The sequence below is a fragment of the Heptranchias perlo genome, unplaced genomic scaffold (genome assembly GCF_035084215.1).
Source record: "Heptranchias perlo isolate sHepPer1 unplaced genomic scaffold, sHepPer1.hap1 HAP1_SCAFFOLD_70, whole genome shotgun sequence".
Lineage (NCBI taxonomy): Eukaryota > Metazoa > Chordata > Chondrichthyes > Hexanchiformes > Hexanchidae > Heptranchias > Heptranchias perlo.
In genome coordinates this window covers 1,198,900-1,219,989 of record NW_027139729.1, presented here as the reverse complement: position 1 = coordinate 1,219,989, position 21,090 = coordinate 1,198,900, and the positions used below count along the sequence as shown (strand labels likewise).

Genomic DNA, 21,090 nt, shown 5'->3' with positions numbered 1-21,090 from the left:
CATCCTTTCTAACTTAAATGTCTTGATTTATTTATTGACCTCTTCCTCTAATATCATGTTCACCCTGTTAATCTCCCGGGTAAATACTGAGGCAACATAATAATTCAATATTTCTGCCATTTCGCTGACGTTACCTGTAAGTTTATCTTGTGAATCGCTTAGTGGCACTCAAGCTATTCTGATTTTCTTTCTTTTATTTTTGTGTCTGTGGAATAATTTACTATTTCTTTTTATATTCCTTGATAATTTGATTTCGTGGTTCCTGTTTGCTTCCCTAATTGTTTTTGTGACTTCTTCCTAACCTCTTCCTATTCGCTTTTGTCATCCTCTTATTTAATATCTATAAATGAGAAATTCCACCAGCTTGTTGTGTCTGTTCAGGGGCTGATGTTTGGGAACTATTTATTGTCTATAATTGAAGTGCCAGAAACCCAAAGGGAGCAATTCAGTCCCAAACTCCACAGAAACACTCGATTTCTCCCTCCTAGTGAAATAAGGTGCTATAATGGTGAGTATAGCTGCCTTCCAAACAGTTAATTGCAAAAGGTTTGAATCCCAGCACGCTGAATTCAGAAACGCCAAGACTGGAACCGAATTTGATGATGTTCAGAGGGATAGTGTTTCCAAAACACAAACGGGTCTAATTTATATAAAAAATACATTAAAATTCATTTATTTCCCCCATAACGTTGAATTTAACTCTGTCCCTTTGTATTATTATTTGCCCTGATCTGTACGGTGGATACGGGACACAATTGCCCGGATTCAGTGAAATTAATTGATTTTCTGAAGTTTTTCCCTCTGCTGATTCCCGTTCCTTATTTAAATTATGTCGGATTAACCTTTCTGATCTATAGAAGGGTCATCGTCCTGAACCGTTATCCTGAGCTTCCCTTCTCCACAGATGCTGCCGGACCTGCTGAGTCTTTCCAGCATTTTCGGTTTTAATTTTTTCTATATTTTATCCCTTTCACTTTTGACGGTCGCCATTGAAACTTCCAGATTTGCGCTCAGTTTTTATTTGTGTTTCAGTTCGGTTTATTTGAATTAATAGAAATCGTGTCCTGAGAAATCAGACAGAAATATTGCGCCATGTCGAGTGAAATATAATGGGGCAACTTTTGAATGAGCAAAACAAAAACTTTATTAAGAATCAATTGTCTCATTTTTCACTGACAAAATAAGAAAAATACGAGAGTAGAATTTACAGAGAGAAAATATTTCCTCACATTGCACTTTGTCCTGAATCTGTGACAATGACAGATAATGTGAATTTGTTCCAATCTGTTACAGTTCTCACTTATGGCCAGTAGATGTCAGACTGTATGTGAGTGTGGGATTAATTCTCTGTCTGTCAGTCTCTGGTACTGCATGTGAGTGTGATATTCATTCTGTATCCGTCAGTCTCCAGTACAGTCTGTGAGTGTGGGATTCATCTGTAACTCAAGTCTCTGGGCAAAGTGCAAGTCTGGATTCGTTCTGTATTCTTATTTCAGGTTACAGTATGGTGCTTTAAATTGTATCTTTAATTCATTAATGTATGCAAATCTTCCATCTAGCATTAATTTGTAAATATGGATAGACTTTTGGATTTTATTTTAATCAAAGAACGTGTGTGAGTTTTGTTGTAGGATTACATCTGAATCTCTGAAGATAATGTACACTTCAATCTTTTACTGTGAAATTATTGGACTTGTATTTATTGTGTAGCTCAGTTTGGGCGAATGGAATTGATACTGTATCTTTCAGTCTGACACTGTGTGAGATTTTTGGACTGGTATGTAATGTGTGGTTCAGTCTGTACTAATGGAATTGACACTCGAACTCTCAGTCAGACACGGTGAGAGATTTTTGGACCAGTTTGTAATGTGTAGCTGAGTCTACACTAATAGGATTCATACTGTGGAGATGCCGGTGATGGACTGGGGTTGACAATTGTAAACAATTTTACAACACCAAGTTATAGTCCAGCAATTTTATTTTAAATTCACAAGCTTTTCACATCGTTCACCTGAGGAAGGGGGAAGCCTCCGAAAGCTTGTGAATTTAAAATAAAATTGCTGGACTATAACTTGGTGTTGTAAAATTGTTTACAAGGATTCATACTGTATATTTTAGTGTGATAATGTATTAGAATTTTGGACGGTATATAATATGTAGCTCAGTCTGCACTAATGGCATTCATACTGTAACTTTCCATCTAATACTGTGTAATATATTTGGACTGGTTTGTAAGGTGTAGTTCAGTCTGCACTAATGGAATTGATACTGTATCTTTCAATTTGATGCTGAGTGTGACTTTTCGACTGGTATCTAATATATACCTCAATCTGCACTAATGGGATTGATACTGTATCTTCCAATCTGATACTGTGAGAGATTTTTGTACTGGTATGTAACATGTAGGTCAGTCTGTACTAATCAAATCGATACTATATCTTTCAGTATGAAACTGTACGTGATTTTTGGACTGGTATCTAATGTGATCCTCTGTCTGCAGTAAAGGAATTGATACTCTGCCTTTCAGTTTGAAACAATATGATTTTTGGACACGTAATTAATGTGTACTTCAGTCTGCACTAATGGAATGATACTGTATCTTTCAACCTGACACTGAGATTTTTGGACTGGTATGTGATGTGTACCTCAGTTTGCAGTAAAGGAATTGAAAATTTACATTTCATTCTGAGACTATGAGGTTTTTGGACATATATGTGAGTCAAATATGGGTAACATCTGAACTGGTATCTAATTTGTATCTCAGGATACACTATTGGCATGAATACTGCATCTTTAAACTCATAATGTGTGTGAGTTGTGGGCTGGTATTTAATTTGAATCTTGCAGTACACTATTGTGATTCATTCTGTACCTATCAATCGGTACCATGTGTGAGTTCTATCTGATGTTTAATTTGTAGCTAATGCTGAACTAATGTGAGATTGACACAGTGCCTTTCAATCTGATACTGGGTGTGATTTTGGACTGGGAATTATTTATCTGCCGGTCAGCGGTACTGAGTTGTTGTGATATGGAAATTCCGTCTGTCTCTCCTGCTCTGTTTGACTGTTGGATTGGGATCAGTGTGGGATTGATTATTTCTGTGGTGTGAGACTGTGGGACTGATGACCTGTCTGCGTCCCTGTGCTCTGTGAGTGATAATATACATACTGTGTGTGAGAAGGAGCTGGCTGCACTGTTCCTTGTGCCTCGGGTGGAGTAAACATCACACTGATTCTGGGTCCTTCAAGGATTTGACTGTTGGAAGAAAAAGAATCTCTTGTAATTCAAGAACAGGTGAAGTAGAAAATACAAAAGTGATCAATTGAATCTGTCTGTTAATAATCATTGTAATATCCACAAATGAAAACCAGTGATACAAATGGTGTCAGTGTCTGACTCCACTGCAGTACTGCAGCACTCAGCTTCTGCACACCAGGTGTGTTGGGCTGTTTTACAACAGTTTAGTGACATCCAGACACAACCCAACCACTGGACTGATCCATGAATGGGACTACCCGATGGGGCGGGGAACTTTGCACACATCAGATTTCTATTTCCCTCTCCCATGGGACTAACCGTTCAACCGAAACAAAAAAGCAACTGTTTAAAATGTGTCCTTCATACTTCTCACCTGATGCCTGCAATAGATGCTCTTTGTATAACTCCCCATATCCTTACTGTCCGGCTCTGTTTACTGTTCAATAACAAACACTAAAGGTTAATGGTCAGGTTTAAAAAATCAGATTTAATACCTGCCACCAATCACAAACACGCTCACACTGCACATTGTCCGGTTTCAGCAATTTGTTCCGAACTGTTGCAGTTCTGCTTCCGGCCAGTAGATGTCCCCAAACCCCGGGTCATTGAAGTTTACAGATGAGAGAGGGACAGAAGATGAACTCATTCTTCACATTATATTGCACGGGTGGGGTTTGGAGAAACTGGGAATGGAGACGAGCTGCAAGTACATTTTGTTAGACCAAACATTAGTTGTAATGCTGTGTTAAATTCTTGTAATTGATTTAGGGGATATTGTCAATACTGAGGAAGACTCAGACAAAATAAACTTGCAGAACGGCCGTGTCAATGGACATTGAATTTCAATATAGAAAGGTGTGAGGTGGGGCATTTCGCTTAGGGGAATATGGAGGCCACATACTGCTTGGGAAATAAGAGTCTAAATGGGGTAGAGGAGCAATGTAAATCGTGTCCTGAGAAATCAGAGAGAAATACTGTGCAATGTACAGTGAAATATAGTGGGGCAAATTCACAACTATCGAATGAGTGAAACAAAAACTTTATTATGAATCAATTGTCTTCATTTTTCACCGTCAAAAAGTGCAAAAATACGAGAGTAAAAGTTACAGACAGAAACTTTCCTCACATTGCACATTGTCCTGTTTCTGTAACCATGACAGATAATGTGAATTTGTTCCCTCATTACAGTTGTCGCTTAAGTCCAGTAGAGGTCAGTCTCTGGTACTGTATATGAGAGTGGGGTTTATTCTGAATCTGTCAGTCTCTGGTACTGCATGTGAGGCTGGGATTTATTCTGAATCTGTCAGTCTCTGGTACGGAGTGTGAGCATGGGGTATATTCTGCATCTGTCAGTCTCCAGGTACTGTATACAAGTGATGCATTCATTCTGTGTCTGTCAGTCTCTGGTACTGTCTGTGAGAGTTGGATACAATCTATATCTGCCTTTCTCTGCTACTTTATCTCAATGTGGGATTCATTCTGTAATTCAATCTCTGTGACAATGTGCATTCTGTATTCTTATTTCAGTTTACAATATTGTATTGAAACTTTATCTTTAACACTTTAAAGTATATACAGTTCTTCATCGAGCATTCAATTTGTTAATATGGATACACTTTTTGATTTTCTTTAATCAAATGACGTGTGTGAGTTTTGGAGTAGTGTTACGTCTTAATCTCTGAACCCTATTGTGAACGATAATATACCTTTCAATCTGTTCACGTTGAAATTACTGGACTGGTATTTAATGTGTCGTTCAGTCTGCAATAATGGAATTAATTCTGTATCTGAGTCTAACACTGTATGAGATTTATGGACTGGTATGTAATATATAGCTCATCCTGCAGTAAAGGAATTTATACTGTATCTATCAGTCTGATACTGTATGAGATTTTTGGACTGGAATGCAATGTATAGCTCAGTCTGCACGAATGGAATTGATACTGAATCTTTTAATGTGATACTGTATGAGATTTTTGGACTGGTGAGTCTGTGCTAATGGAATTGATATTGTATCTTTGAGTCTGATACGGGATGAGATTCTTGGACTGCGATATATTATGTGGCTCAGTCTGCACTAATTGAATCGATTCTGTATCTTTCAGTCTAAAATTGTATGAGATTGTTGGACTGATATATAATGTTGAGCTCAGGCGGTGCAAATAGAATTTAAATTATACCTTCCAGTCCGATCATATGTGATTTTTGGACTCGTATGTAATGTATAGCTCAGTCTGTACCAATGGTATTGATAATGTTTATTTCAGTATAACACAAGTATTTACCAATATAACTAATATGTAGCTCAGTCTGCACTAATGGAATTTATACTGTATCTTTCAATCTGCCAATATGAGATCTTTGGACTGGTCTGTAAAGTGTAACTCAGTCTGCAGTAATGTGACTGTGACATTCATTCTATAACTGTCAGTCTCCAGTACAGTCTGTGAGTGTGGGATTCATTCTGTATCTATTAGTCTCTGGTACTGTGTGTGAGTGTGGGATTCATTCTGTATCTGTCAGTCTCTGGTACTATATGTGAGTGTGGGATTCATTCTGTATCTGTCAGTCTCTGGTACTGTATGTGAGTGTGGGATTCATTCTGTATCTGCCATTCTCTGCTACATTATCTGAGTGTGGGATTCATTCTGTAATTCAGTCTCTGTGACAATGTGCAAGTCTGAATTCATTCTGTATTCTTATTTCAGTTTACAGTATGATATTTGAAACTGTATCTTTAATACTTTAAATTATATACAGTTCTTCATCTAGTGTTTAATTTGTAAATATGGATTACTTTTTGATTTTCTTTAATCAAACAACGTGTGTGAGTTTTGGAGTGGGATTACATCTTAATCTCTGAACTCTATTGTGAATGATATGTACCTTTCAATCTGTTCAAAGTGAAATTATTGGACTGGTATGTCATGTGTAGCTCAGTCTGTAATAATGGGATGAATTCTGTATCTCAATCTAATATTGTGTGAGATTTTTGGACTGGTATGTAATATGTAGCTCAGCCTGCACTAAAGAAATTGATACTGTATCTATCAGTCTGATACTGTATGAGACTTTTGGACTGGTGTGTAATGTGTAGCTCATCCTGCACTAAAGGAATTGATACTGTATCTATCAGTCTAATACTGTATGAGATTTCTGTACGGGAATGTGATGTGTAGCTCAGTCTTCAATAATGGAAATGATACTGAATCTTTCAATCTGATACTTTATGAAATTTTTGGACTGGTGAGTAACATGTAGCTCAGTACGTGCCATGGAATTGATAGTGTATCTTTGAGTCTGATAAGGTATGAGATTCTTGGACTGCTATATAATGTGTGGCTCAGTCTTCACTGATGGAATTGATACTGTATCTTTCAGTCTAATATTGTATGGTATTTTCAGTCCGGTATGCAATGTACAGGTCAGGCAGTGCTAATAGAATTGATACTGTATCTTCCAGTCTGATCATTTATGAGGTTTTTGGACTAGTATATAATGTGTAGCTCAGTCTGTACCAATTGTATTGATACTGTTTATTTCAGTATAATACTCTATGAGTATTTACTAATATATCTAAAATGTAGCTCAGTCTGCACTCATGGAATTTATACTATATCTTTCAATCTGACACTATGATATCTTTGGACTGGTATGTAAAATGTAACTCAGTATGCAGTAGTGCGAATGTGAGATTCATTCTGTGACTGTCAGTTCCTGATACTCTATGTGAGCGTGGGATTCAATCTGTATCTATCAATCTCTGGTACTGTGTGTGAGTGTGGGATTCATTCTGTATCTATCAGTCTCTGGTACTGTGTGTGAGTTTGGGATTCATTCTGTATCTATCAATCTCTGGTACTGTGTGTGAGTGTGGGATTCATTCTGTATCTATCAGTCTCTGGTACTGTGTGTGAGTTTGGGATTCATTCTGTATCTATCAGTCTCTGGTACTGTGTGTGAGTTTGGGATTCATTCTGTATCTATCAGTCTCTGGTACTGTGTGTGAGTTTGGGATTCATTCTGTATCTGTCACTCTCTGATATTGTGTGTGTGAGCGATTCGTTCTGTTCCTGTCAGTCTCTGGTGCTGTATGTGAGTGAGACATTCATTCTGTATCTATCAATTTCTGAACTGTATGTGAGTGATATAAATTCTGTATCTGTCACTCTGTACTATAGTGTGTGAGTGTGGGATTCATTTTGAATCTGTCAGTCGCTGGTACATTGTATGAGTTTTGGAATCATTCTATATGTCAGTCTCTGGCCCTCAATCGGAGTGAGAGATTCATTCTTTATCTGTATCTAATTTGTATCTTCATTTACAGTATGGCGTTCAAATCTGTATCTTTAAGACCTTAATATAAGAATAATTTTTCCGAGTCTTTACTTGGTAGATAATGATATATTTTGAAATGTAATAAGATAATGTGGGCATCTATTTTTGGACTTCTATTAAATCTACATTGGGAACACAATTGTGAATTTGTTCATCTTCCCACTGATATGGTGACATTTTTGAACTTGTTAATAATGTGTAGCTCAGTCTGCATGAATGGAATGCTGTATATTTCAGTCTGAATCTGTATTAGTTTTTTTGTAGTGGTTTCTAATGTGTAGCTCAGTCTGCACTAATGGAATTGATACTGTATCTTTCAATCTGACACCATGAGATTTTTGGACTGGTACGTAATGTGTAACTAAGTCTGCATTGCTGGAATTGATACAGTATCTTTCAATCTATGACTGTGAGATTTTTGCTCTGGTACATAATGTGTAACTCAGCCTGAACCAATTTCGGTGACTGTGAGATTCACTTTGTATCTCTCAGTCTCTGGTACTGTGTGTGAGTGTGGGATTCATTCTGTATCTGTCAATCTCAGGTACTGTGTGTGAGTGTGGGATTCATTCTGTATCTGTCAGTCTCTGGTGCTGTGTGTGAGTGTGGGATTCATTCTGTATCTGTCAGTCTCTGGTGCTGTGTGTGAGTGTGGGATTCATTCTGTATCTGTCAGTCTCTGGTGCTGTGTGTGAGTGTGGGATTCATACTTTACCTCTCAGTCTCTAGTGCTTTATTCGAATGTGGGATGAACTCGGTATCTGTCAGTCCTTGGTACTGTATGCCTGTGTGGGATTCATTCTGTTTCTGTCAACTCTGGTACCATACTTGAGTGTGGGATTCACTCTGCGTCTGGCAACCTCTCGTACTGTATGTGAGTTTGGGATTCCTTCTGCATCTGTCAGTCTCTGGTACGGTATGTGAGTGTGAGATTCATTCTGTGTCCGTGTATAATTATTCTCTCAGGTTGCATTGTGGTATTCAATACTGTAGCTTTAATATCTTAATGTTTTAATAGTTTTTCTCATTGATAAATTGGTAAATATGGACACACTTTTGGATTTGATGCTGGAGGTTTTCATCAAATAATTTGTGTACTTTTTGGACTAGTATTAAATATGTATATCTATGAGTATTATTGTGAAAGATAATGTATCTTTCAAACTTATATTGTGACATATTTGGACTGGTATTTAATGTGTATCTCAGTCTGCACTAAAAGAATTGATACTGTATCTTTACATCTCATACTATGAGTGTATTATAAACTGGTTTCTAATTTGTTTCTCAGGTTACACTGTCACAGCATTTCTCAATCTAATATTGTATGTGAGTTTTGGACTTGCAATTTGTATTTGAATGGTACACTATTCGAATGGATACTGCATGTATTAAACTCACATGTGTGTGAGAGTTCTGGGCTGGTATTCAATTGGAGTCTCGGGGTACATTGTTGGGGTTCATTCTGTCCCTTTCAATCAGGTAATGCGTATGATTTCTATCTGGTGTTTAAGTCATGGCTAATGTTGCCCTTTTGTGAAATTGACAATCTGAGAGTGTGATTTTGGACTGGGATTTTTGTATCTCCCTGTCAGTGCGACTGAGTTCGGGGGAAATGGAACAGTGTCTGCCTCACCTGCTCTGTTTGACTGTTGGATTGAAAACGTGTCTCTGGAACTTGGGATCAGTGTGGGACTGACTACTCCTGCTGTCTGAGACTGTGGAACTGATGACCTGTCTGTATCTCCGTGCTCTGTGTGTGATAATGTACTTACTGTGTGTGAGAAGGAGCTGGCTGCACTGTTCCTTGTGCCTCGGTGGAGGAAACATTACACTGATTTTGGCATCTTCAAGGGTTTGCCTGTAGAAAGAAAATTATCTCTTGTAACTCAAGAACAAGTGAGGTAGAAAATACAAAAGTGATCAGTTTAGTATCTATTAATAATTATTTTGAATAACCACAAATGAAAACCAGCAATACAAACAGTGTCAGTGTCTGACTCCACTGCAGTACTGCAGCACTCAGCTTCTGCGTACCAGTTGTGTTGGACTGTTTTACAACAATTTAATGACATTCAGACACAACACAACCCCTGCACTGATCCATGAATGGGACTACCCGATGGGGCAGGGACATTTGTACAAGTCAGGTTTCTAATCCCCTCTCCCAGGGGACTAACCGTTCAACTGAAACCAAACAGCCGCTGTTTAAAATGTGTCCTTCACACTTCTCACCTGATGCCTGCAATAGATGCTCTTTGTATAACTCCCCACATCCTGACTGTCCGGCTCTGTTTCCACTCTTCACTGTCCAATAACAATAAACAGGGTGAGACTGGAACTAAACCAGGAACATTCACTCCTGGTTTGGGGAGAGAAAGCAGCAATGATTTTAAATATCAGGTTCTTCCCATTCTGTCTCCCTTCCCCTGGACACACCCTGCACACACACAGCCCGAGAATGACCTCTCCCTTCCCCCGCTCACTCCATGTTCCGGGACCAGTTCCTGATCCACTCCGCCTCTTACAAACAGCCCCCGGACTCCCCCTGACCTTCCCCCGGACTCAATGCCGATCTCTGAGCCCATCTGCGGACACGGTCCCGAAGCGATGAGCTGCTGTAACGAGGCTGCTCTTTGCTCCCTTCCCCCGGGGGCCGTGATCTCTCCATTCCCGGCTGTTTTAAACCATCTTCTTCCGCTCACTGAGGGAATGGCGCCCACAGGCCGAGCTGGGGGAGGGCAGCGCGCATGCGCTCTTCTGCTCCCCAACAACCAGCGCTGGGGGCGGGGCTGAGTCACGCATGCGCAGATATCTGGTTTAATTCCCAATACAAAAATCGATGGAAACTTTCCCCAATTGGAATTTTTCAGAGTCTGAGCAAAGGAAGTGGGTCTGGGGGAAAGGTCAGAGGGAATGGGGTCCACAGGCAGTGCAGGAACAGGCACCAGAATGGAAAACAGATGGGATTCCACCAGTGCCTAACGCTGGAATCCAGACTGACTTTACAATCTCTAACTATTGAACTAGATGTTTCCATCCCTGCTGTTTCTCTCGGTATCTTTTGATGGTAAAGAGTCTTCCAGAGATAAAGTGGGCGGCTCTGAAATGGGTCTATGGATTTTGTTCATTCTCGTACTCTTTACTGATAAAACTGATGCGGGCATTTCTGAAACCAATCCTGGAGAAACATGTGAGGAAAGAGTGAGTCGGTGGGTTTGTTGGGACCGTGTAGGATTAATATCTGACAGCAAAAGTCATAGATTAATTTAACCGGAGTGAAACTCTTGCTCTACTGAGAATAATGCCGAACGGCCCTGAGCTGCATAACTGCAGATGGTAGAACAGGCAAAAGAGGGTTAAATGCAGCCCATTGTTCTTTCACTCTCTGCACTGTACCTAAGTGTGGGATTAATAATGTGTCTGTCTCTGGTACAATAACAGTGAGAGATGAGACTGCACCTTCTTTCTCAACAATGGGATCTTTCTGGATAAAACGCAACTTTACAGGTCAGTCTAGAACTGATACTGTGTATGTCTGTCTGTCTCTGTGTCTCTCCGCTTTCTCTATCCCTCTCTCTCATCGTGTCTGTCTGTCTCTCTCTGGTGCTGTGTATGTAGGTTGGATAATGCTGGCAAGCATGATATAGACACACCGATTGGAAGTGTGAGACTGACAGTGTGTGTTTGTCTCTCTCTAGTGCTGAACATGAAGGTGGGAGACTGTCTGATATAAAACACTGAGAATGGGGTGTCCGGGCCTCACTGGAACTGGGGATGTGTTCGGCTCCAGTCCCAGTTCATGGTCATTTTCTTTTCACAGATTCAGGGCGAGAGTCTCTGTGAGACGGTAACACTGGCGGAGAAATTCTGCGCCACAACTCAAACACCAACACACGAGATTCTCCAAATCAGCTGGAATAAAGTGTTTGTAAACTGCTGAACCCGTCTGGGAGGGGATGTGTGGTGAGATAGAATCGGGTCTGGGACTGAAATGGAAGGAGGCGGGTTGACTTGTTATCGAAGGGACTGTATTTAGGCAGGAATATTACATTCTGTTAATTGTAACGGAGTTTATTTAAAAGCTCCGGGTTTCTGGGAATCCTTGAATATGAAGCCCGAGTCTGTAAGGGTTTGTGCGGAGCGCTGTGTTTCGGTTCTATTATCGAGAAACGGTTTGAAATTGGCGGATGGAGAAAGCTGGAGGTGGTATTTTCATTCTCACAGTCGTTACCAGGGCGATATGAGAGAGTAAACCAACTCAATATCAGAGTCACATTGAACATATCCATCTATATTCATAATACCAGACTTCTGTGGAACTAAATTGCTACCGCTTTTGGATGTTCCAGTTTTATTTTTAATCGGCTGTAATTTAATGTGGACAACACCTCGCTAAACTAGCCCACGGGAGGGCTGTTTTGCGAAATAGAAAAGCAATAATCGATACAGTAGCTCTTCTGAGGTTTGGGTAGAGGCACTTTGTTGTTACATTTTCCTGCGCCTGAATTTTGGGTGCTTGATGCTGACACCGAGTGCCTGAAGTGGGACACGGTCCCTTCCCAGCAATGGAGATCCTGACCATGATGGGAGCAATCGTTCTCACTTAACACAAACGATTTACGGTGTTGTTCTGGGTAAATGGTCCATTCTAACCCCTTCATCCTATGATCACCGTCTAATAGTCAAAGGCTGCCATGTTAGATCATTGCAATGTTCCAAACCCCATCTTATTTCAGGTTGTACAAAACTCGGTGCTGTTGCTTTAATTGTGGGGACCAACTCATTCCCACCCAGCCTCTGTATCCGCTCTCAGTCTCTCAACCCTTCCGGGTTTGTCCTTCAGTGAGTTGGAGCAAGTGATTCAGTCGCCGTTCCTTCCATCTCTCATGTCTCAAGTAGCACTTCTTCGAAAATGGATACAACCGCCATTTTATTGCTGTTTGGTGAGTCGTGAAACAATTTTATACCAATTCCCGGTCTGAGTGGGCAACTGTAGGCGGGAGAGTGAGACTGAACCCGGCGGTGTCCGAGCGCCGGTATCTCAGTGGATGAAAGCAACTCATAATTTGGTGTGGAGCCCTCTACATTGGAAAGCATTCAGAGCGGTTGCTTGCTTGTGCTGAATTCTCTGCGGGTAACGGTGAGGGGAGTGTAACGGAGAGGGGACAATCTCTCTTCATATCGGTATTAAAGTATCTCGGATCTAGTTTTTCTTTGACAATTGAATCTATGAGAATCTGTCTGTTAAAACCTACAGCTTTGAACAACTGTTGGTCACCTGACCTAATATCTTCTTTAGCGGCTCGGTGTCACATTTTGTTTGATAACGCTGCAGTGAGGCGCCTTGAGACGGGGTGAAAAGGGGAGATATTGGTCTCCCGATTGCCCAGTTACTGTCGACAGTGTAGGAGTAAGATGTATGTAAAAGGAAAATTCAACGATCAACATCCACTGAGTTTGCTGATCTCCATCAAGGGGCGGGGAGGGGGGTGCGGGGTGGGGATGGGTGATAGCAGCGATACCAGTGGGCTCAGTGCCCCAAAGCCATTGAATGAAATATCGGCCACGTGTCCCCTTATCGCATCTTATTGCATCTCGGACGAGCCCTGCTATTTCTGGCGGGGCAGTGGGACTAGCTGGATTGCTCATGTATGGAGCCGGCACGGACTCGATGGGCCGAATGACCTCCTGCCGTGCTGTAACCTTCTCTGATTCCATGATTCTATGATACCATATGTTCCATGCTTGGAAGTGAGCATGCGCGTTAGGAGGGTACAGTTATCCAGGGGTCACCACGGCTGACCTCAGGTCAATCAACCCCCTGCACTCAGACATGAGCAGATAATGCGGTGGGGTATTGGAGGGCGGCCCTGAGCAACTCCCTTCGTGAATACACCTCTTTGGGGGAGATAGAGAGAAAAAAGGGAGAAGAAAAATTTGAACACATTCAGTGGATAATCTAGTAAATATATTTTTAGTTATTCCGTTGGTGCTGAGACATTGTTCCTTCTGTCAGAGGTTAAGTTCCTCTTTCTTTGAACGAACCCTCCTCTGAGTTGAAACCGCTGTCTTCCGCCATGAAGCCAACTGCTCTGACTGTTCTCTTCAGTATTGGCCATTTTCAGTTTTCTTGATTATTTTTCATTCTCTATTCCATCTTGCGTCTCGATTTTAGGGGTTTTGTGATATTTATGTTCGTATGTGTACTGTCTGTACGAATAAATGTTTCTGGTGAATAACTCAGGCGGCATTCAGCTCTAGGAATTTATTCTAACTCAACTTCCTCCTTCAGTGTGCTGGATGTCACGAAGATACAGATCTACACAGTGGGTGGAGACTAATGTTCCTCAATAAACACAGTGCTGCAGCTGCAAGTTGTGCTCAGCATTAACCCCTTATCTCCAATTTTTCATGCTGTTTTTTGTAAATAGACCCAAGGGCACCTATTGATAATTACCATGGATTAATGGAATTAGTTACAAATTTACACCTCTCGATAGACCTTATTCAGTTATGGTGGTGAAATGGAGAACAAGGGGACACAATATAATATGTCCCCTTATTGCTAGCTTAGGAGATATTAGGTGGAATATTAAACATCTCTATCAATTTCAAGTGAATTCAATTCAATTTTATTAATAAATGAATGCCTGATAATCAGTGTGCTCCTGCACCACTATTAGGGGTGGATTTCAAAGAATTAATTAATTACTCGGTTAAAAGCCTATCAGAAAGATTGCCACAATGTATTTTCATTCAATATATTTCAACACATTCTTGGTTCTGCTACAATGTTCTTACTGTCAGGGGTTCCCATTCTGTTTGAGTGCTGTCCCTAAATAGATTCCCTTAATGAAAGCTTCGAAGATGTTAGTTGCAATATTAAATATTTTTATTCATTTTAAGTCTCTTGAATTGTATTTTATTAATAAATGAATGCCTGAGAATATATCCGTTACTGCACCTCTAATAGTGGTTGCTTTCAAAGAATTAATGAATATAACCATCGGTTGGAAGAAAATCAGAAAGATTGGCACAATGAATTTTCATTCAGTGTGTTGAAACACATTCTTGTTCTGCTGACTGTCCTTACTGTCAGCGGTTAAACTTCCTCTTTGTCCGAGGTGAAGCGCTTCTGAGCTGAAACCATTGGCTTCCGTTCTAAGTATTTGATATCACTGTTAAATTCTGCCTGCAATATTTTCAGATTCTTTACTTATTCATGTTCAATTTACTTCCTCCTTCCATACCGTTCACCTGAATTGTGACATTTGTAACAATGAGTAAACTGTTTGTAAAAGTATCGGTTCCCAGTGAGTTCAAACACCATTCTGTTCTCAATATTTAGACTCCACCTCCTCCTTCAGTATGCTGCAATTGACCACGTCACTGAGATATAGATCTGCACAGTGGGTGGAGACTAATGTCCTTCAACAAACACAGTGCTACTGCTGACCGTTGCTCAGAAAAAAATAATGAAAGGTTTTAATCAAGAAGTTGGGGAGAGACTGTTTCCACTGGCAGGAGGGTCGGCATTTAACGTTTAATCTCCAACTTCCACCTTCAAAGATTTGTGTATGTGAATCCCCAGGTCTCTCTGTTAATGCTCCCGCTGTGAAATTTGATCATTTAGGCTATATTGCCTCTTCTCACTCTTCTTTCCAAAATACATCACTTCACACTTCTCTACATTAAATGTCATCTGCCATGTGTTTCCCCATTTCACCAATCTACCAATGTCCCCCTGAGCTCTGCCAATATCCTTCTCATTGCTTACTAAAATTTCAAGTTGACAAGAATCATAGAATCATAGAATCTTACAACGTGGAAGGAGGCCTTTCGGCCCGTCGAGTCTATGCTGGCTCCTTGAACGAGCTATCCAAATTAGTAACACACCCCAATTATTTTCTCCATAACCCTGCAGATTAGTCCCCTTCAAGCACATGTCCAATTGACCTTTGAAAGTTCCAATGGAATCTGCTTCCATGCCCCTTTCAGGTAGTGTGTTCCAGATCTTCGCAAACCTCTTTATGTAAACATTTCTCCTCATTTCCCTCTAGTTCTTTTGCCAACTATTTGAAATCTGTGACCTCTGGTTACAGACCTCTTGCCAGGGAAACAATTTCACTCTACTTGCTCTATCAAAGCCCCTCATTATTTTGAATACCTCTATTAGGTCTGCCTTTACACTTACCTGCTCTAAGGAGAACAACCCCAGCTTCTCCAATCTCTCCACATAACTGAAGTCCCTCATCCCTGGTATCATCCGGGTAAATCTCCTCTTTACCCTCTCCAAGACCTTGACATCCTTCCTAAAGTGTGGTGCCCAGAGTCGTACACTGCCAAGGCCTTGGTCACTTCCTTGCAACCATCATAACCCACATCTCCTTACTTACTTCAAATCAAATTACTTCTGCGTTCCAACTTTGCAATAAACACTTTCACACTCCCTGTTGCCGAGACTTTGACCCGCCATTTGTCATCATACTTCTGCAGCTGTGGAACTTCTCAACCACTCCCGTTCTTCAACCGTTGATGCCTTTGCCCCGAGTAAAACGTTTACTCTCTTCTATCCTGATCGTTCCTGCTGGTGTAATTCCAAGGGGTGCAGACTTGAGCATATCTGGATCACCACTGGTTTAGCCATCCATCACCAGATATGGCTGACCCAGAATTAGAACAAACACTATGTCCTCTCTGAAAACCGCCTGCTGCTCCAGAATGACCCTGGGGACCAAAGATAACCTCCAGCTTCTTTTGCCCACAACACACAATCTCCATAAATCTCTTTCCCAGCCCCCTCCACACTCTCCTCCAACAACAAATACGAGGACCTAGTGAACTTCATAAAGTCTTACAGCACAGAGGAAGGCCTTTCGGCTCGTCATGCATGTGCCAGCTTTTAAATGAGCTATCCAATTAATCCCACTCCCCTGATCTTTCACCATCTCTCAGCAGTTTTTCCCTTTACAACTTTCTATCCAATCCACTTTTGGAAGTTACTATTGAATCTGCTTCCACCACCATTCCAGATCAGAACAACTTGCGGTGTAACAACATTTATCCTCATTTCCTTCTGGTTCTTTTGCCAATTAACATAAATCTGTATCCTCTGATTCCCGACCCTCCTGCCAGTGGAAACAATTTCTCACTACACACTCGAACAAAACCCCTCATAATTTTGAACACCCCTATTAAATCTCCACTTAACCTTCTCTGCTCTAAGGAGAACAATCCCAGTTTTTCCAGTCTCTCTACATAACCGAAGTCACTAAAATTAAGACCATCCATTCAGATGCCTATGCTGCATCCCACAATTCCCAATATCACCAAGCCCAACCTCTCCTAAGGCTCTCCCATCATCCAGCCCTGATCCTGAGCCTTTTTCGAGTTTCCCTCCGATCTCCACGCATGTACTTTCCGAGCTGAGCTTGCCCATTAGACCCACCTCCTGCTCCCTTGACCTTATTCGGTGGAAACAGCTGACTACCCAACTTCCATTCCGGGCCCCAAACCAGGTGAAATTGTGAATGGTCAGTTTCCTCAGGTACTGTCCTCCTCTTGCCGTGAGACTGTTTGTTTCCTCTGCTTTCTCCCATTCTGATTGAATGCTGTACCTAAATACATCTCCTTATTCATGGCTTAGGCGATATTAGTTGCAATATTAAATATGTCTACGTATTTTAAGTGAATTGAATTGAATTTATTAATAAATCAATGACCATGAATAAGTCTGTCACTACACCTCGAATATTGGTGGTTTTCAAATAATTAAATAATTATTTGAAATTAACTTTCAGTTGAAAGCATATCAGAAAGATTAACACAGTGAATTTACGTTCAAAATGTTTAACCTCAGGTTTCCTTTTTATGTATTTGCTCTCACTGGTAACTTCAACCTGATGTTATACAGAATTTACAGCATGGAAACAGTCCATTCGGCGTAAATGGTCTGTGCCGGTGTTTATGCTCCACGCGAGTCTCGCCCCATCCTACATCAGCTAACCCGATCAGCATTTCCTTCTACACCTTTATCTCTCATGTACCTATCTAGCCTCCCCTTAAAGGCATCTATACTATTCGCCCCAACTACTCCATGTGGTAACAAGTTTCACATTCTCACCACTCTCTGTGTAAAGAAGTTTCTCCTGAATTCCCGATTGGATTTATTGTGACTATTCTATATTTAGGGCTCCTGGATTTGGACTGTCTCACAAGTGGAAATATCTTCTCTACGATTACCCTATCGAACCACTTTATAATGTTTAAAACCTCTATCATCTCACCCCTCAGCCTTCTCTTTCCTCGAGAAAAGATCCCCAGCATGTTCAATCTTTCCTGATGGGCGTAACCACTCAGTTCTGGTTTCATTCTTGTAAATCTTTTTTGCACCTTCTACACTGCCTCTGCATCCTTTTTTTAATATGGCGACCAGAAGTGTGCACAGTATTCTAAGTGTGGTCTAACCAAGGTTCTATATAAGTTTAACATAACTCACCTGCTTTTCAATTCTATTGCTCTAGAAATGAACCCCAGTGCTTTGTTTGGAATGTATTGCCTTGTTAACTTTATTTGCTGCTGTTAATGATTTGTGAATCTGTACACCTACATTGCTTCGCTCCTGTGTCCAATTTAGACGCTTATTTTCCAGGGAGTACGTGGCCTCCTTAATCCTTCTACCAAAATGTACCACATAATATTTTCAAATTCTTTACTTATTTATCTTGTATTTTTAGTCCGCCCTCCAAAGCGATGACACTCATATTATGATGTTCGTGACAGTGAGTAAAGTGTCTCTCAAAGTACCGGTTTCCAGTGGATTCTAACACCATTCGGTTCTCATTATTTAGACTCCACTTCCTCTTTCAGTATGCTAGAGCTGACCATATCACTGAGATATAGATCTGCACAGTGGGTGGAGACTAATGTCCTTCAATAAACTCAGTGCTGCAGTTGCCCGTTGGGATCAGCATGAAGCTTTTAATCCCCAATGTTTCCATATCAATTCCCACCGTTAATGCATCCATCCATCCATCCCATAATAGAGCTCCGACACTTCTAATGCAATTCTGTTTCATGGTGTGGAGATGTGGGAATCTGTAAAAATGCACAATGTTTGGACACACACCCAACCCAGCTGCTTTCCTTTATCTTTCAGTGACGGTTTCACTCTGTCCCAAACCAGGGCTTTTGTGCATTTTGAAGAAATTTTCACGCTGTTTTGTGTCAATAGGCTCAAGGCCACCTTTTGAAAGTGACCATGGATTATTGGAATTATTTGCAAACGGACATCTTGATAGGCCTCACTGTGTACACAAATTCTCCTCATCTCGCCTCTGGTTCTTTTGCCAATAATTTTCAATCTGACCCTCTGGCCACCGACTCTTCTGCCAGTGGAAACATGTTCTCCTTATTTACTCTATCAAAACCCTTCATGATTTTGAACACCTCTCTTAAATGTCCCTCTGCTCGAAGGAGAACAATTCCAGAGTCTCTAGTCTCTCCAATTAATTGACGTTCCCTATCCTTGATATCATTCCAATAAATTTCCTCTGTACCTTCTGTAAGGTCTTGACATCCTTCCTAAAATGTGGTGCCCAGAATTGGACGCAGCACTTCAGCTGCGGTCAAAACAATGATTTATAAAGGTTTAGCAGAACCTCTTTGCTTCTTTTCCCTATACCTCTATTTTTAAAGCCAATGATCCTATAAGTTTTATTTAACAGATTTATTGACTTGCACTGCCACCTTTCATGATTTTTGCACATACACCCCCAGGTCTGTCCGTTCCTGCAACACCTTTAAAATTGCACTATTTAGTTTATATTGCCTCGCCTCATTCTTCCTCCCAAAATGCATCTCTTCACACGTCTCTGTATTAAATGTCATCTGCCATGTGTCTGCCCATTTTATTACCAGTCTGTCTGAAGTCTGCTACTATCCTCCTCACTGCTTACTACAATTTCAAGTTGACTACATTTTCAACCGAGCTACAAGGTGACGACTTTTTAAGTAAATATGTTTAAATATTATCCTCCCCTTCTTTGAAGCACGTCTCTGTTATTGCCACTAGATCATCGTCCCATCTGGCGACTTGAGCCTGCAGCTCACGAACTTTATTTGCAACGCTACGTGTGTTTTTTTTATTCCTTCATGGGATGTGGGCATCGCTGGCGAGGCCGGCATTTATTGCCCATCCCTAATTGCCCTTGAGATGGTGGTGGTGAACCGCCGCCTTGAAACGCTGCAGTCCGTGGGGTGAAGGTTCACCCACGGTGCTGTTAGGACGGGAGTTCCAGGATTTTGACCCAGTGACGATGAAGGAACTGTGATATATTTCCAAGTCGGGATAGTGTGTGACTTGGAGGGGAACGTGCAGGTGGTGTTGTTCCTATATACCTGCTGCTCTTGTCCTTTTAGGTGGTAGAGGTCGCGGGTTTGGGAGGTGCTGTCGAAGAAGCCTTGGCGAGTTGCTGCAGTGCATCCTGTGGATGGTACACACTGCAGCCACTGTGCGCCGGTGGTTAAGGGAGTGAATGTTTAGGGTGGTGGATGGGGTGCCAATCAAGCGGGCTGCTTTGTCCTGGGTGGTGACGACCTTCTTGAGTGTTGTTGGAGCTGCACTCATCCAGGCAAGTGGAGAGTATTCCAACACACTCCTGACTTGTGCCTTGTCGATGGTGCAAAGGCTTTGGGGAGTCAGGAGGTGGGTCACCCGCTGCAGAATACCCAGCCTCTGACCTGCTTTTGTCGCCACAGTATTTACGTGGCTGGACCATTTAAGTTTCTGGTCAATGGTGACCCCCAGGATGTTGATTGTGGGGGATTTGGCGATGGTAATGCCGTTGAATGTCAAGGGGAGGTGGTTAGACTCTCTCTTGTTGGAGATGGTCATTGCCTGGCAATTGTCTGGCGCGAATTTTCCTTGCCACTTATGAGTCCAAGCCTGGATGTTGTCCAGGTCTTGCTGCAAACGGGCTCGGATTGCTTCATTATTTGAGGGGATGCGAATGGAACTGAACACTGAGGAATCATCAGTGAACATCCCCATTTCTGACCTTATGATGGAGGGAAGGTCATTGATGAAGCAACTGAAGATGCTTGGGGCTAGGACACTTCCCTGAGGAACTCCTGCAGCAATGCCCTGGGGCTGAGATGATTGGCCTCCAACAACCACTACCATCTTCCTTTCAGCTCGGTATGACTCCAGCCACTTGAGAGTTTCCCCCCTGATTCCCATTGACTTCAATTTTACGACGGCTCCTTGGTGCCACACTCGGTCAAATGCTGCCTTGATGTCAAGTGCAGTCACTCTCACCTCACCTCAGGAATTCAGCTCATTTGTCCATGTTTGGACCAAGGCTGTAATGATGTCTGGAGTCGAGTGGTCCTGGCGGATCCCAAACTGAGCATCGGTGAGCAGGTTATTGGTGAGTAAGTGCCGCTTGATAGCACTGTCGACGACACCTTCCATCACTTTGATTATGT

The 21,090-nt window shown here is 41.5% G+C and overlaps 1 protein-coding gene and 1 long non-coding RNA gene across 7 annotated transcripts in view; one reads left to right on the top strand and one right to left on the bottom strand.

The window, feature by feature from the left end:
* The window catches only part of LOC137318393 (zinc finger protein 3-like), a 626,361-nt gene that overhangs the window by 420,356 nt on the left and 184,915 nt on the right, over nucleotides 1-21,090 (top strand). The window lies entirely within an intron of this gene.
* LOC137318339 (uncharacterized) lies at nucleotides 2,105-10,363 on the bottom strand. The gene is made up of 4 exons (XR_010961874.1): nucleotides 10,153-10,363; nucleotides 9,375-9,460; nucleotides 3,635-3,697; nucleotides 2,105-3,258 (listed from the first exon to the last, which is right to left on the bottom strand). It is a non-coding gene; the product is annotated as an uncharacterized lncRNA (long non-coding RNA).